At 41.7% G+C, this 15000-nt stretch overlaps 1 protein-coding gene across 1 annotated transcript in view; it reads right to left on the reverse strand.

The window, feature by feature from the left end:
• The window catches only part of LOC137637272 (neural cell adhesion molecule 2-like), a 110429-nt gene that overhangs the window by 95272 nt on the left and 157 nt on the right, over positions 1 to 15000 (reverse strand). The window lies entirely within an intron of this gene.

Consider the following 15000-nt stretch of genomic DNA (forward strand, 5'->3'; position numbering starts at 1 on the left):
TAAAATTCAAAATATTATTTTGAGAAGGAAAGGTAACCACGTAAGTTAAAAATATAGACATTCCGTAAATATTGAATTTACTCTCTAGTTTCATGATATCGAAAATCCAAATATTTCAATATCGTTTCCAACGCTTCCAGAAGGCTAAAATTACTACCAGATTTTTGCTCAAATAGCATCTAAAACATTTACATCGCTTTCAGAAGTCTGAATTTATTGCCAGATCTTTGCTCAGAAAACATCTAAAACATTTACATCGCTTCCAGAAGTCTAAAATTACGGTCAGATCTTTACTCAGATAACATCTAAAACATTTACAGCGCTTCCAGAAGTCTAAATTTACTGCCAGATCTTTGCTCAGATAACATCTAAAACATTTACAACGCTTCCAGAAGTCTAAGATTACGGCCAGATCTTTGCTCAGATAACATCTAAAACATTTACAACGCTTCCAGAAGTCTAAGATTACGGCCAGATCTTTGCTCATCATCTAAAACATTTACAACGCTTCCAGAAGTCTAAATTTACTGCCAGATCTTTGCTCAGCGTCTAAAACATTTACATCGCTTCCAGAAGTCTAAAATTACAGCCAGATCTTTGCTCAGCATCTAAAACATTTACATCGCTTCCAAAAGTCTAAAATTACAGCCAGATCTTTGCTCAGCATCTAAAACATTTACATCGCTTCCAGAAGTCTAAAATTACAGCCAGATCTTTGCTCAGCATCTAAAACATTTACATCGCTTCCAGAAGTCTAAAATTACAGCCAGATCTTTGCTCAAAAATTCAGTTATTGTTAGAAAAAATGGTCTTCCGAAATCTGATAAGTATAGATATAAATTATCATCCCTTTAACGTATCACTGATGAAAAAAAATTGATATTTGATTCTGTCTCATCATATTATGCTTATGGTAAGGAAGACTTTACCTTTGTACCAACCGTGTGTCACACGATCGTACATAGTTCATTTTGTGCTTGTATCTTCGCTCTCCCCTCGCACTAAAAAGAACCTGAAAAATCATGTCTACTTTTTTCCTCTGTAACATTGTCGATTTCTCAACATGAAAATTCTTGTTACTTTGAGATTTTGTATATAAAGGAGAGTGTTCTACAATAAACTAACTCAGTTGCTTTCACACTACCTTTGAGTTCACAACCTTCTCTCGGCCCGTTACACTTTTCTTTAAACTTGCAACTTAGGATATCAATCTCTAAAATGATAGTCTTATGCGACAGTCGGTTTTTAAGCCCTTTAGATGCATAATTAAGGATTATCTTTTTATTCCCCGGCTGAATAAGAAAACACCTTTAGAAAATTTCCATCTTCACAATGATATTATCTTCCTTAAATTTCAACTCTCTCTCTCTCTCTCTCTCTCTCTCTCTCTCTCTCTCTCTCTCTCTCTCTCTCTCTCTCTCTCTCCCTCATGAAGATTCCATATTGTGAATTATAATTGGGAGGCCATGCTAAAAAACAGTCCATCCAATTATTAGTAAAATCTGAGCCCGAAGTGAGAAAATCTTTCAACTTTAATAGAATGATCTCTTATAAGAAAATTTCCAAAGGTATTTTATATCCTTGATATTGTTCTAGTAATTTCAATTCATTAGCATGAAGTCAAATTCAATTCAGATTTTATTCAAAATAAAATATCACAAGACATTTATTGCTTCATTTATCAATTTGTTTTTTTATCAGAGAAAATCCCTTAATTGACGAAGACACTTTACATATTCTAATTGCACGCCTCTGATTAGTATTTCAGTATTTTGCGTGCAAATCTTACCCTTTCTAGAATGTCGCACCCCAAAAATCAGGTTCATTAACGTCTAAAAGGATAAAATCATATATTTTAAGTCGATCAGACAAAAGCTGACGTTTTCTTTCTTTCTTTCTTTTCCTACTACGTCACGAAGGCTGTACGCTCACGCATACTCAGTATCAAATACACCAATGAAATAGTATTTGTTTTTAGATAAATTCCAATTTAGTACACTTTTTGATATACATTACCATGTACAAAGTTATTCAATCATACAGGTTTTATTCTCTTAAACTTATTTTAAATGATGGAATAACTGCTGAAATGATATTGGCTGAAAATGGAGTGACCCCCAGAATACTTACAAGATTATTTTGTAGAATGTGGCGTGAAGAGGCAAAACCTGATGATTGGGAGTTAGAGTGTTGGTGAAAATGGCATAAAAAGGTGATTTAACTGCTTGCAATAATTACAGAGGCCTCACACTTACGTCAGTTGTCATGAAAATATATAGCATACTCATTCTAAAGAGAACAGAGATAAAGATTGATAAAAAAACTGATAGATAAACAAGCAGGATTTAGAAAAGGCAGAAGTTGTACAGACCAAATTTTCCTTTTAAGAAATGTTGTACAGTAATATGTAGAATGTAGAAATCCACTTTTGATGGCATTTGTGGACTATGAAAAACCTTTTGATAGCGTGCACTGGCCACTTTTGTGGAGAGTCCTGCGTTATTATGGAGTTCCTTTTATACATGCAAATTTGATTAAGTTTGTTCATGAGCACAGCAAGTGCAACGTTAATGTTAGTGAATTCCTATCAAATGAATTTCCATTGAAAAGCGGAGCAGTCTAAAAGAATGTGTTGTCAACTATATTATTTATCTTCCTCAAGGATTTTGTAATGAATTGAACCGTTGGGGATAGTGGAGAAGGATTAGACTGGATTGGTAACAGGAAATTAAATGACCTGGAGTAGGCTGATGACGCTATCCTTATTAGCAGAACACAACATGAGTTGCAATGCTTGCTTACCAGAAGGCATGAAATATCATAGGACGTTGGGCTCAAGATGAATAGAAGAAAGTCAGAGATGATGAGAACATCTTTGGAAGGAGAAAGGATTAATGAGGTAGAATCATTTAAGTATTTAGAAGCTATGATCTCTAGAATTGGAGTTCAATAAAAGATGAGAAAAAAAAACAGATCATATAATGAGTAAGTTAAAGAAAATTAAGAAATCAAATCACCTGAAATTACATTTAAAAATCAGGCTATATATCCGTTTAGTGAGATCTGTGTTACAGTAGGGACATGTAACCCAAGATATCTTAGTGCATCGGCAGAGGATCTTGATAATAACTCTACTGCATCTAAACACTGTCTCTGTTTCCCATTTACACAGATGTGTCTAATTTATTTTATGTGCTAATTCATACTCTGATTTAATGATATTGAGCATTTCACGAACAATTGAATTTGAAACAGTCCCCAATCTCTAAATGGTGTCCTGTATCTTTTGTTATTTATTATCAGATGAGGAACACCTACAAAGACAAATATCTTTCTGTGGCTAACAGGATTCTTGAAAGAAATATTGTCTTCAAGAGGAAAAATATCCATTTCCTTACAAACGCAAAGGTTGTCTACGAAGGACCTGATGCCTAGAGTCGACGCGTCCTCATGGGCAGCCACATAGATTTAAATGGAAAAAAAAAAAAAAAAAAAAAAAAAAAATGGCGTTCACGATTTTTTATTATTTGTCCCTTTGCTAAAAAGTTATATTAGTCCATGAATACGAGAGCAAACTAAAGTAGAGAATATCCTAAAAACATGTATGAAAATGAATGGATATAGGCAGGACATATAATGAGAATGACATATAATAGATGGACATTAAGAATAACAGAATGGGTCCCATCCTTATATATTACAAAAGAAGGAGGGGAAGGAAGAGAAGACGGTGGACTGATGAACTAAGAAAGTTTGCGGGTGTGGATTTGAATAGAAAGACCATAAACAGACAGGAGTAGGACATATCTGAAGCCTTTATTCTGCAGTGGACTAGATAAGGCTCAAGATGATGATAATGGTATTGAAGGCACTCGGGAATATGCCATATAAACTATAAAAGTAAACAAAGTCTGATTTTTGCTACGTAGTAATAGTGGGTATAATGGAGATTACGGATTTATGAAAAGAATGACTACAAAAGAAGATTTTCTTTTATTTTTACTTCGTGTTTCGAGGCACTAGAAGATGCTGTATCAATCAGACAATAAATACAGCTTTCGTAATAATTTTTCTTAATAGGATCCCTTCCTAATCTACATCTCTTGACTACTTTTGATTTCGTAACTTATTTGATTATTACTAACTTTCTCAAGGTATTATTTCCCTCTAAAGCTGTACTTTTTGTCAGATCCAACAAATAATGTGCACCAAACATTTGCGGCCTCTGGCGGACACTAAATTTGGCTTTTTATTTGCTGGCAAAGAAGTTAAATTTCTGTTTGATCTTTTTTTTTCAGGTCACAAACTTTGCTTATCTTTTCTCGCGGGGAAAAGTTATTTCTTTCCCGGTGAAGGTTTTTTGCCTTTGAGAAAACCTTAAGACTTTTATTTTCTTTTCTAACCTTTATTGAAGCTTGTTTTCCTCGTTCAACTTTTTGTATATATTTCCATTTTTTTAATCTTGATAAGACACTATTTTTAATTTGAATGACTGATTTTCAAACCAGGTGCAAAATATGTTTTGCTAAGTAGATCCACATGAGTTTTCCCGCATAACTTATTTGTTTAATTTTCTTATTCGTCTTCCTTATTTAATTATTTGTGGTATAGTTTTCTGTACGGAAGGCTTTCCCATCGGGAGTTCTCAAGCTTGTAGTATTCAGATTTTTCAGTTGAAGCTGCAGGTTGGACAAAATTATTATCATCAACAGCAACAAAAACATTAGTAATGTTAACTAGAACGGGTACTCGGTAGAGCGCATACCTACGCCTATATCCTGTTATATATCACACAAGGTAGGCAATTGAATTATGCTCATTTTGGTTCTAGTTTAATGCAAATCAGATGAAAATTGGCCACAATATGGCAAAAAAAAAAAAAAAAAAAAAAAAAAAAAACGTTCATGACCTTTTACGTGATCTTGGCCTTGACTTTTGACCCAATTGCTTAAAATCTAATCAAATTGTTCTTTGATCATGGGCAGTCATCTCTCCAAATTTCATGAAATTCGGTCAAATAGTTTTTAGGTTATGCGAATCACAAACACACGGACAGACATACAAACAAATACACGCCTATCAAAACATAACCTTCTGGCGAAGGTAATAACAAGATCAATGAGAATTTGTCTCCCCTTTTTAAGATTTTCTATTCCACCGAAGGATTCTTTTAGTTCATTATCCTGAGACATGATTTTGTTTTTTCCTCAACTATTCACACATAAAAATAATCCTTTCGCCCCTCGTGTGTTACTTACAAAATTATTAATAATTTCTTTAGATGGCAGTATAATTTTCTTTGTATTCCCAAAGGAATAGGCATTGTGTCTTTCTTCTCGCTATTACCACGTTTTTAAAGATAATCAACAGATCACAATTAGATGACATTAAAGTCATTATATCACCTGGTGTGCATTCTTTTTTACATTCTCTTCAAACTCGAGTAATGTAATTTTTACCCCTCATTCTCTCTCTCTCTCTCTCTCTCTCTCTCTCTCTCTCTCTCTCTCTCTCTCTCTCTCTCTCTCTCTCTCTCTCTCTCTCTCTCTTCGTTACATCACCTGCAAAATTACACGCTTATATTTTTCTTCTCATTCTCCAAGTTGATGTATATTATTTACTGTGATATTTCACATGTTAAGCAACAAACGACTTTTCTCCCAGTGATGAGTTTCTTAATTCATTTGCGTTGGAGTTTCAGTAAAAAACCTAAATTTACTTTTTTTTTATTTTTTTAAAAAGACTCTCTTACTGATCAATTCTCCTCGGTCGCTTTCGTACTTAGAATTCTAAATTATCTCTCCTTTTAGATTTATCTGAGAATTAATATTGACAAGTCATCCGATCGTTGAGGTTCATAAGAGTATAGATAGTGTCTCTTGATTTTTAAGCCGATTGAAGTTTTCTGCTTAAAACACACACACACACACACACACATGTATATATACACACACATATATATATAAATATATATATATATATATATATATATATATATATATATATGTATATATATATATATACATACATATATATATATATATATATATATATATATATATATATATATATATATATATATTTTGGGCTCAAGCCATGTCGTCCTGATGGAAGTTCCTATAGGGTAGCTTCCTAGGGTATATTACAACTACGGCGATATTCCCAGAGAATTTACCTTAAGGTACCAGAATTCTAACTCCTGGAGCGAGTATCCCTCGTGAAAGGGATATCGCGACATATCAGAGGACGTATTCTAGACACGTCACATGGCAATCTACGACCTGAACAGAGATTCGTCTCGTAGGAGGGAGATTGACGAGATACGAATTCGGGAAAGAAAAAGGGGGAGCCGCTCCCAAGGCTTCCCTATCCCCCGATTCGTATGCGTGCCTGGCGCCAATCCTGGCGCCATCTGTATTCCTTTTTGCGTAGCTTAACAACTCGGTGTTTTTTCCTGTTTTTCTCGCAAATCTTGGATTTATTCAGCTTTTCATGGCTTCTTCGTCTTCGTTGACCTCGGATAAGTTGAGTACAGTGTCTGTTATGTATAAATGTAGGCTCTTGGTAAAATTTTGAGGGATTAATAGGATTAATCTTTGATACAAGAGCCGTAGCCTACCAGAGGTGTCCTGGACACTGTCACTCGCTAGGTATAAATTAGTTAGTCAGAGTGACATTCCTGGTTGTTTTGCTTAATAAAATTTAGCTATTTAGCTTTACATAGGATTTCCTTTCGTGCTTAGTATTATTTGGCGAAGTATTCGCCATTCTGGCCTACGCTAGGCCATGTAGCCTAGTCGTTTGGTCCTAGTACTTAATGCATGATTATGGTTTTTCCGAGTGTAATTAAAATTTTATTGAAGCTTTAGGCTATATTTTATTCATTTTAGACTGTGTGGAATATTTCCAAGATTGTATACGTGAGAGTTTCGGTGAATTAGGTAATCGATTCTCTTGGTGCCTAGGCTAATTGCTTATGGAGCCTTAGTATACTTTATTATACTCCCCGGTTGCTTTCTTTTCTTCGGAGAAGGTATGCAATCCCTTTCCCTCTGTTTAAGCCTTGGGCTTATCCCTAAGTGGTTTTTTCCGAATTTATTTTCGATAAAACTATACTAGGGTGTTACTGTACCTTCCTGTTCCAGCAGAGTCTGGTTCAAAGAGGGACAGAACAACAGAGTTTTTAGTCTGAGTCCGTGTTGTTTGGCTTGGGGCAGAGTCTCCCTCGCTGACCTAACACTTACAAAGGGAGCTGAGCTCCCTTAGGTCACTGTCGAAGGTTTCTGTAGTTATGATTCCTTCTTGTGTGATCGACCAGACTAAGTCCTGTTGCTGTTCTCGGGGAGGATAAATCTTCCCTTGGGAGTTGCAACGCCTTCCTTGCTTTGGTGCTCTGGAAGCTGGCAGGTATTATACTACTGCGCTGGCCCTTTCCCTTAGATCTCCCTTAGGCTAAGACAGAGTTCTTGGCTGCGGGTGATCTGTCACTAAAGCAAGGTTGGCAGGACCCTCTTGTCCCTTCCCCCTCTATCTCCGTAATGGCCTAGCCATTACTGTACTGTACCTTGCCGGCCGGCAGAGCTGGCCGGCAGGGGTATTACTGTACCATATGTCATTCTACTTCTGGACCTAGTATAGGTTGGGATATGGATTGACTAAGCCCATTGCCGGCCGGCAGAGACGCTGGACGGCAAGGGTCTTATGTTTTCGAGTGCTGCCCGGACCTCTCTTGGTCCCTCATCCATGCCTGCCGGCAGAGCCGGACGGCATTGGTCAAGGAAGCCTGAATTAAGTTTCTCCCCTTCCTTATATGCACTCTTTCGGTTGCCGGGCTTGGGGGGTTGTGTACACTCTTATCCCGGCATCCATTCTATTTTCTTCTAGTGCTGTACCTGTCCCGGCAGCCGGCCTATGAGGCCGGCTGCCGGCCTATGAGGCCGGCAGCCGGGCAGGTGTAGTCTTCTGGTTCTTTTGCTGCCGGCTGGCATCGGTCTTGTACCTTTGCCGGCCGGCTTATGTCAGTCCTTGTCTGCCGGTCACCAAGAGTGTGGCCGGCAGCTGGGTACTACCTTGTGTAGTTGCTGGCCGGCAATCATTGCCGGCCAACACTGGCTGTTGCTGGCCGGCAGCTGCTGCCACCGGCACAGGCATTTGAACCAGAGGGCTGCCGCCCTATAGCTGTTAAGTAGTATACTTTAAAGCTAATTGTGGTGTGTGCCGGCCGGCAAAGGCAGGCCGGCACACATCCTCCTATACTGTACTAGTATTCTTCTGTATAGCATATACAGTAAGAAGAAAACTATAGTAAAAGTTTAGGTACAGCACTGTATCTTCTAACACTATTGTGTTTTCTTACACAGCCCTTTGCTGTTGCCCTCAGACAGGAAGCAGAGTTCTTCCCCGTCTATTATCCAGGATTTTTAAAATCATTGCCTAGGTGTGAGCTCCACCTGTTTCCTCTGGAAACCTTGCATTGGTTACTCTAGTAGAGATAAACCATTTTTGATTTTATTATCTGGAAGGCTGCAACAATGGGTTGTGAGGGAAACACAAGTGTGTGTCTTTCATTTATGAATTGTTATGCTATACTATGCATATCCAGTGATACATAGTTCACTTGATACTCATGGAAATTTCTTCTCTTTACAGGAGGACCCTCCGAAGTGCGGAAATGTTTTCTGCAATGTCCGCAGCAAGAACCTCTGCGGACATGAGTGTTGTAGGAGACACGCAGCATGCGCTGTCTCCAAGGATGATCTCCAGTATTGGGACCCTCAGGTATGTACTGTATGCACTAACCTGATTACTGAGGCTTTTGATTCCCCTAGAACGGCGGAATCAAGGGATATAGCTAGGGAAAAGCTTCGTACTTGGGTAAGGGGCTTCAAGAAGAACACCTCTGGCCCTTATCTTCCAAGTGAGAAGATGAGGGCGTATCTTTTTCCCCAGGCATCAGCTGAGGCAGTGATTCCCCAGCCTCAAGAGGAGATCCTTCAAGATCAAGTCCAGGTGGACGAGGAAGTCGCAGATGCGATGCAAGACATCCAGTTGTGTGACAGGATGTCTGACCTGGACGATCGTTTGGAAGAAGACCTCCTGGCAGAAGGTCAGGATCAAGTTCAAACCCCGGATGTCGTAGAGGATGAGGTCGACGAGGTGTCGGCTACTCCGGTTCAGATGCCGGAGCCTATCCCCTCAACATCGGCTGGCCTCCCAGTAGAACTGGGACAGGCCCTCTCTTCGATTGTTGGAATGATCCAACAAATGCAGAAGGAGAATCAGAAGAAGGCGGCTGCAATGGAACTGCGTATGCAGTCCCTGGCAGAATCACATGGGCCCCGGAAAAGGCTCAATGTGAAAGACCTTCCCATATGCTCAGATGCTAACCCATGGAGGTATGCTGAGCACATGCCGATGACGACTGGAAAGATCGTCATTTCGGATAAGCTGGGTTCAGTTCCCCTAGAGGAGGTAGAATTCTGGCCCAGCAAGGCATCATATCCGGACTGCTATGTCCGGCTGAGAAAAGAACCAGCTTCAAGGGAGGAGACAGAGCCGAAGGAGGTCATTGTTATGGACCACGCTAAGGCTCAAGCCCTACTTTCATCCTCGATGAAAGAGAGGGGCTTCTCGAATTCGAAGGTAGCTGCATTGAGCAAGAAGCTCCCTTCGTTTGTGTCCTCTCCTGATAGAGCCTTCCCCTTTTTACAGAAAGGGTTTGCGGCTGTCCTAAAGGCAGTCGAGGCCGGCAAGCCTTGCCCCTCCCTGGAGGAGTGTAAACCCTTGTCGCTGGCTCTACCTATGGACCACAAAGACTGGAAGGATGTCCATCTGACATTCTCAGTGGGAAAGTTGGAGGCTGATATTGCCGGACGGCAATTCGGCGAGGACCTCCCCAAGCTGTCCGAATCTCTTTTACGAAGAGAGTTCGAGACAAAAGAAAGACTGGCTGCCTCAATGTCTCATCAGACTACTCTCGAGACGATGGCAAGTGACCCCAAGGTCCATGAAATGTTCATGGTAGTGGCTAAGTCTCACTTAGCCACAGTGACGAAGGACCTTTATAGCTTCGTCAAGGCAAGGAGAGCTTGCAGGGAGTTCGTGTTCACCGGGGCTTCGGTGAGACACGAGCCAAGGAAGTTAATCTCCTCCAACATTTGGGGAAAAGACCTTTTCCCTACCGATGTGGTCAAAGAGGTTGTTGATAAGGCCGCCGTGGAGAATAGAAATCTTCTCCAGAAGTGGGGCCTGGCTATCAAAAGAAAATCTTCCCCGGATGAGGGTCCTCAACCAAAGAGGAAGAATATGAAGACTAGGCTACCATCTCGGCCAGCCAAGCCTTATAGACAGCAACAGCAACTGCAATTGCCTTTGCCTCCAGTGCCCCAGATGGTGGCACAAACCCCGACTGCCTTTCAGTGGGTACCCCAGGCGGTGCCAGGTCAGTCAACCACATTCGCCCCAACGTTCGAAGGACAGTCTTCTTCCTTTCGTGCAAAACCTAGAGGAGCAGCCAGAGGCTCGTCTAGGCGCCCCTCAAGGGGAAGGGGATTCAGAGGTGGTCGTGGTCAGGGAGGCAAGACCTCAGGACGGCAGTCCAAGTGAAATGATACCGGTAGGAGGGAGACTGATGAAATTTTGGGATCGCTGGACCTTCGATCCCTGGGCCCAAAGCCTACTCAAGAATGGACTGGGTTGGAGCTGGTACAGCACTCCACCCCCATGCCTTCGGTTTTTCCAACACTCCACCCCCATTTTGGAGGAGTACGTTCAAGAACTGTTGGAGAAAAATGTGATCCGAAAGGTGAAGTCCATCAAATTCCAAGGGAGGCTGTTTTGTGTTCCCAAGAAAGACTCGGAAAAGCTCAGAGTCATTCTGGACTTGTCACCACTCAACAAGTTCATAGTGAATTGCAAATTCAAGATGCTAACACTGCAACACATAAGGACCTTACTGCCCAAGAGGGCATACTCAGTCTCTATAGACTTGTCAGACGCCTATTGGCACATTCCAATCAGCCGTCGACTCTCCCCCTACCTAGGGTTCAGGCTACAACGGAAACTGTACGCCTTCAGAGCCATGCCATTCGGGCTAAACATAGCCCCAAGGATTTTCACGAAGCTTGCGAGCGCAGCTCTCAAACAATTACGCCTAAAGGGAATTCAGGTAGTAGCCTACCTGGACGACTGGCTGGTGTGGGCAGCATCCGAGACCGAATGCTTGCAAGCTTCCAGTCAGGTGATCCAGTTCCTAGAGTACCTAGGCTTCAAGATCAACAAGAAAAAGTCTCGACTTTCTCCATCCCAAAAGTTCCAGTGGCTGGGAATCCACTGGGACCTTTTGTCACACAGTTTCTCCATCCCAATGAAGAAAAGGAAGGAGATAGCGGGCTCTGTCAAGAGACTTCTAGATTCCGAAAGGATATCAAGACGCGAACAGGAGAGGGTACTAGGCTCTCTCCAGTTTGCTTCAGTGACAGACCCAGTGCTAAGAGCACAGCTAAAGGATGCAACCGGAGTTTGGAGAAGGTATGCATCAAACGCGCGAAGAGACCTGAGAAGACCAGTGCCGCCTCGGCTACGTACTCTTCTCAGACCTTGGTCCCAAGCCAGACATCTAAAGAAGTCTGTTCTTCTTCAGCCACCTCCCCCGTCGTTGACGATTCACTCAGACGCCTCAAAGGAGGGATGGGGAGGTCACTCTCATCGGAAAAAAGTCCAGGGGACTTGGTCCAAGCTATTCAGGACCTTTCATATAAACTTTCTAGAAGCTATGGCAGTGCTCCTTACCTTAAAGAAAGTCTCCCCGCGTCACTCGATCCACATAAGATTGGTGACAGACAGCGAGGTGGTTGTGAGATGCTTGAATCGACAAGGGTCGAGGTCACCACCTCTCAACCAAGTGATGTTAGCCATTTTCCGATTGGCGGAAAAGAAGAAGTGGTACCTGTCAGCAGTTCACCTTCAAGGAGTCCGCAATGTGACAGCGGACGCTCTATCCAGGTTCACACCGATAGAGTCGGAATGGTCCTTAGACGCAGGATCATTTTCCTTCATTCTGAATCAAGTCCCAGAACTGCAAATAGACCTCTTTGCGACGAAAGACAACAAGAAGTTGCCCCTGTACGTGTCCCCGTACGAGGACCCCTTAGCGGAAGCAGTGGACGCAATGTCCCTCGACTGGAACAGATGGTCCAGGATTTATCTGTTCCCTCCTCACAACCTTCTGTTGAGGGTCCTCAACAAACTGAGATCCTTCAAGGGGGTAGCGGCAATAGTGGCCCACAAGTGGGCGAACAGCATGTGGTTCCCCTTGGCGTTGGAACTACAGATGAAGTTCGTGCCGCTACCACATCCAGTTCTGACCCAGCGAGTCCAGAAGTCGACTGTCTGCGCTTCATTACAGAAAACCCAGACCCTGCAGCTCATGATTTTCTCGCCCTAGCGGTGAGAAAGCGCTTCGGGATTTCGAAAGCCAGCATAGACTTCCTAGAGGAATACAAGTGCAAATCGACTAGAAGGCAATATGAGTCATCTTGGAGAAAATGGGTGGCCTTTGTAAAGGCAAAGAATCCGCAGGAGATCTCAACAGATTTCTGCTTATCTTTCTTCATCCACCTCCATGGCCAAGGATTGGCAGCTAACACGATTTCAGTGTGTAAATCGGCTTTGATGAGACCCATTTTATTTGCCTTCCAGATCGACCTAGGTAACGAGATCTTTAATAAAGTTCCGAAAGCCTGCGCTAGGCTCAGACCTTCAGCACCTCCAAAGCCCATCTCATGGTCTTTAGACAAAGTTCTTCACTTCGCCTCCTTGTTGAGCAATGAAGAATGTGCGTTAAAGGATTTGACGCAAAAAGTTATTTTCCTATTTGCACTCGCGTCCGGGGCCAGGGTTAGTGAGATCGTAGCCCTCTCGAGAGAGGCAGGTCGTGTTCAGTTCCTGGATGGGGGGGAGCTGAACCTGTTTCCGGATCCTACGTTTCTCGCCAAGAATGAGTTACCCACCAACAGGTGGGGTCCCTGGAGAATCTGTCCTCTGAAAGAAGATGCATCTCTATGTCCAGTAGAATGCCTAAAGGTCTATCTTCGTAGAACTTCAGACTTCAAGGGTAGTCAACTATTCAGGGGAGAAACATCAGGCTCAAATTTATCTCTGAATCAACTCAGAGCGAAAATGACATATTTTATTCGCAGAGCGGATCCTGACAGTACACCCGCAGGTCACGATCCGAGGAAAGTTGCCTCATCCCTAAATTTCTTTAATTGTATGGATTTTGAACATCTCCGTTCATACACGGGCTGGAAGTCTTCCAGGGTGTTCTTTCGCCACTATTCGAAGCAAGTAGAGGAACTTAAGAGATCTGTGGTAGCAGTGGGTCGTGTAGTTAACCCTACTGTTTAACTCTGCGAGGAACAGTGGTCTTTATTGGGACGATTAAGTCCAGGGTGAGTGTGTAGGTACATACTGTACTACAAACTAAATGAGGGCACCAAGTGCCCATATAGACTGTTCCTTCCTTCAAAGGTGAACCTTGCATAAGTTCAGACATATGTGCCAAGCGTTTCTAACGCTAATGTGATTGATTTGTAATACAGATTTTTTATGACTTGATACCTTGGTATCTCATTAAAGTGGTGTTTAATGGTTTTTCTTTCAGATAAACAAGTTCTGTTTACTATCATACTTATGCTTAAAGTTTTGGGTTACCCTCTTTTATATAAATATATATATTTGTTGTTAACCTGTCTGTTTATTATCTGTCAATAAACTTGTTCTTGAGAACCTTGCGTCTCTTTCACCTGTGTCAATTTATTGGTATAATTGAGCATTTTAATTCTATGTATCTTATCTGGGATAATTCTGATAGAATTGTTCTGTTTTGCAAGCTATGTTGCATTGGTTTATGTAAGTCCCCTAATGGGAGGACTCCGTCCCATAAAGGGACGAGGGCGGTTTTATTAGTTTCTTCCTATGCGGATATAAACCTTTGTCCAATACAAGTATTGTGCGGATGACTGGTCAATATATTGACGCAGTGGTTCTATACAAACTATGCTTTACTTAATATAGGGCGAGACCACTATATTAGCTTGCCTGGTATTCATACATAGATATATGTACTCTTCGAGACTTTCCAGAGTCTAGTAGGACTCTTCCCTGTAGGGGGCAGGAAGCTCTAACATAGTTTATAGTTAGTTGAAAAGATGTATAACGGTAACATCTTAGGTCTCTAGGTCTAGTCGACCGGGAATAAATATCTCCGGGGAGTACGGCACGTTCTGAGAATCCACAGATACAGTAATGCTCTGGTACACTTCCATCAGGACGACATGGCTTGAGCCCAAAAAACGGATTTTGAGCGAAGCGAAAAATCTATTTTTGGGTGAGATAGCCATGTCGTCCTGATGGACCCGCCCTTGCCTTTCTAAGAAAGGGCTGTAGGACCCCTCCCTACATACAGTATCTGTAGCACCTCGTGTACGCTACAAGGAATACAGATGGCGCCAGGATTGGCGCCAGGCACGCATACGAATCGGGGGATAGGGAAGCCTTGGGAGCGGCTCCCCCTTTTTCTTTCCCGAATTCGTATCTCGTCAATCTCCCTCCTACGAGACGAATCTCTGTTCAGGTCGTAGATTGCCATGTGACGTGTCTAGAATACGTCCTCTGATATGTCGCGATATCCCTTTCACGAGGGATACTCGCTCCAGGAGTTAGAATTCTGGTACCTTAAGGTAAATTCTCTGGGAATATCGCCGTAGTTGTAATATACCCTAGGAAGCTACCCTATAGGAACTTCCATCAGGACGACATGGCTATCTCACCCAAAAATAGATTTTTCGCTTCGCTCAAAATCCGTTATATAATAACTTAGAAAATATGTCTACATATTTTATTTCAAGAAACTCTCCCATAGATATCACATGAATATCTCTTTTGACTAGAATATAAATTTCACAAACACATAGATATGATATATGCCGTGATATTTGA

This window comes from Palaemon carinicauda, unplaced genomic scaffold (genome assembly GCF_036898095.1).
Source record: "Palaemon carinicauda isolate YSFRI2023 unplaced genomic scaffold, ASM3689809v2 scaffold62, whole genome shotgun sequence".
Lineage (NCBI taxonomy): Eukaryota > Metazoa > Arthropoda > Malacostraca > Decapoda > Palaemonidae > Palaemon > Palaemon carinicauda.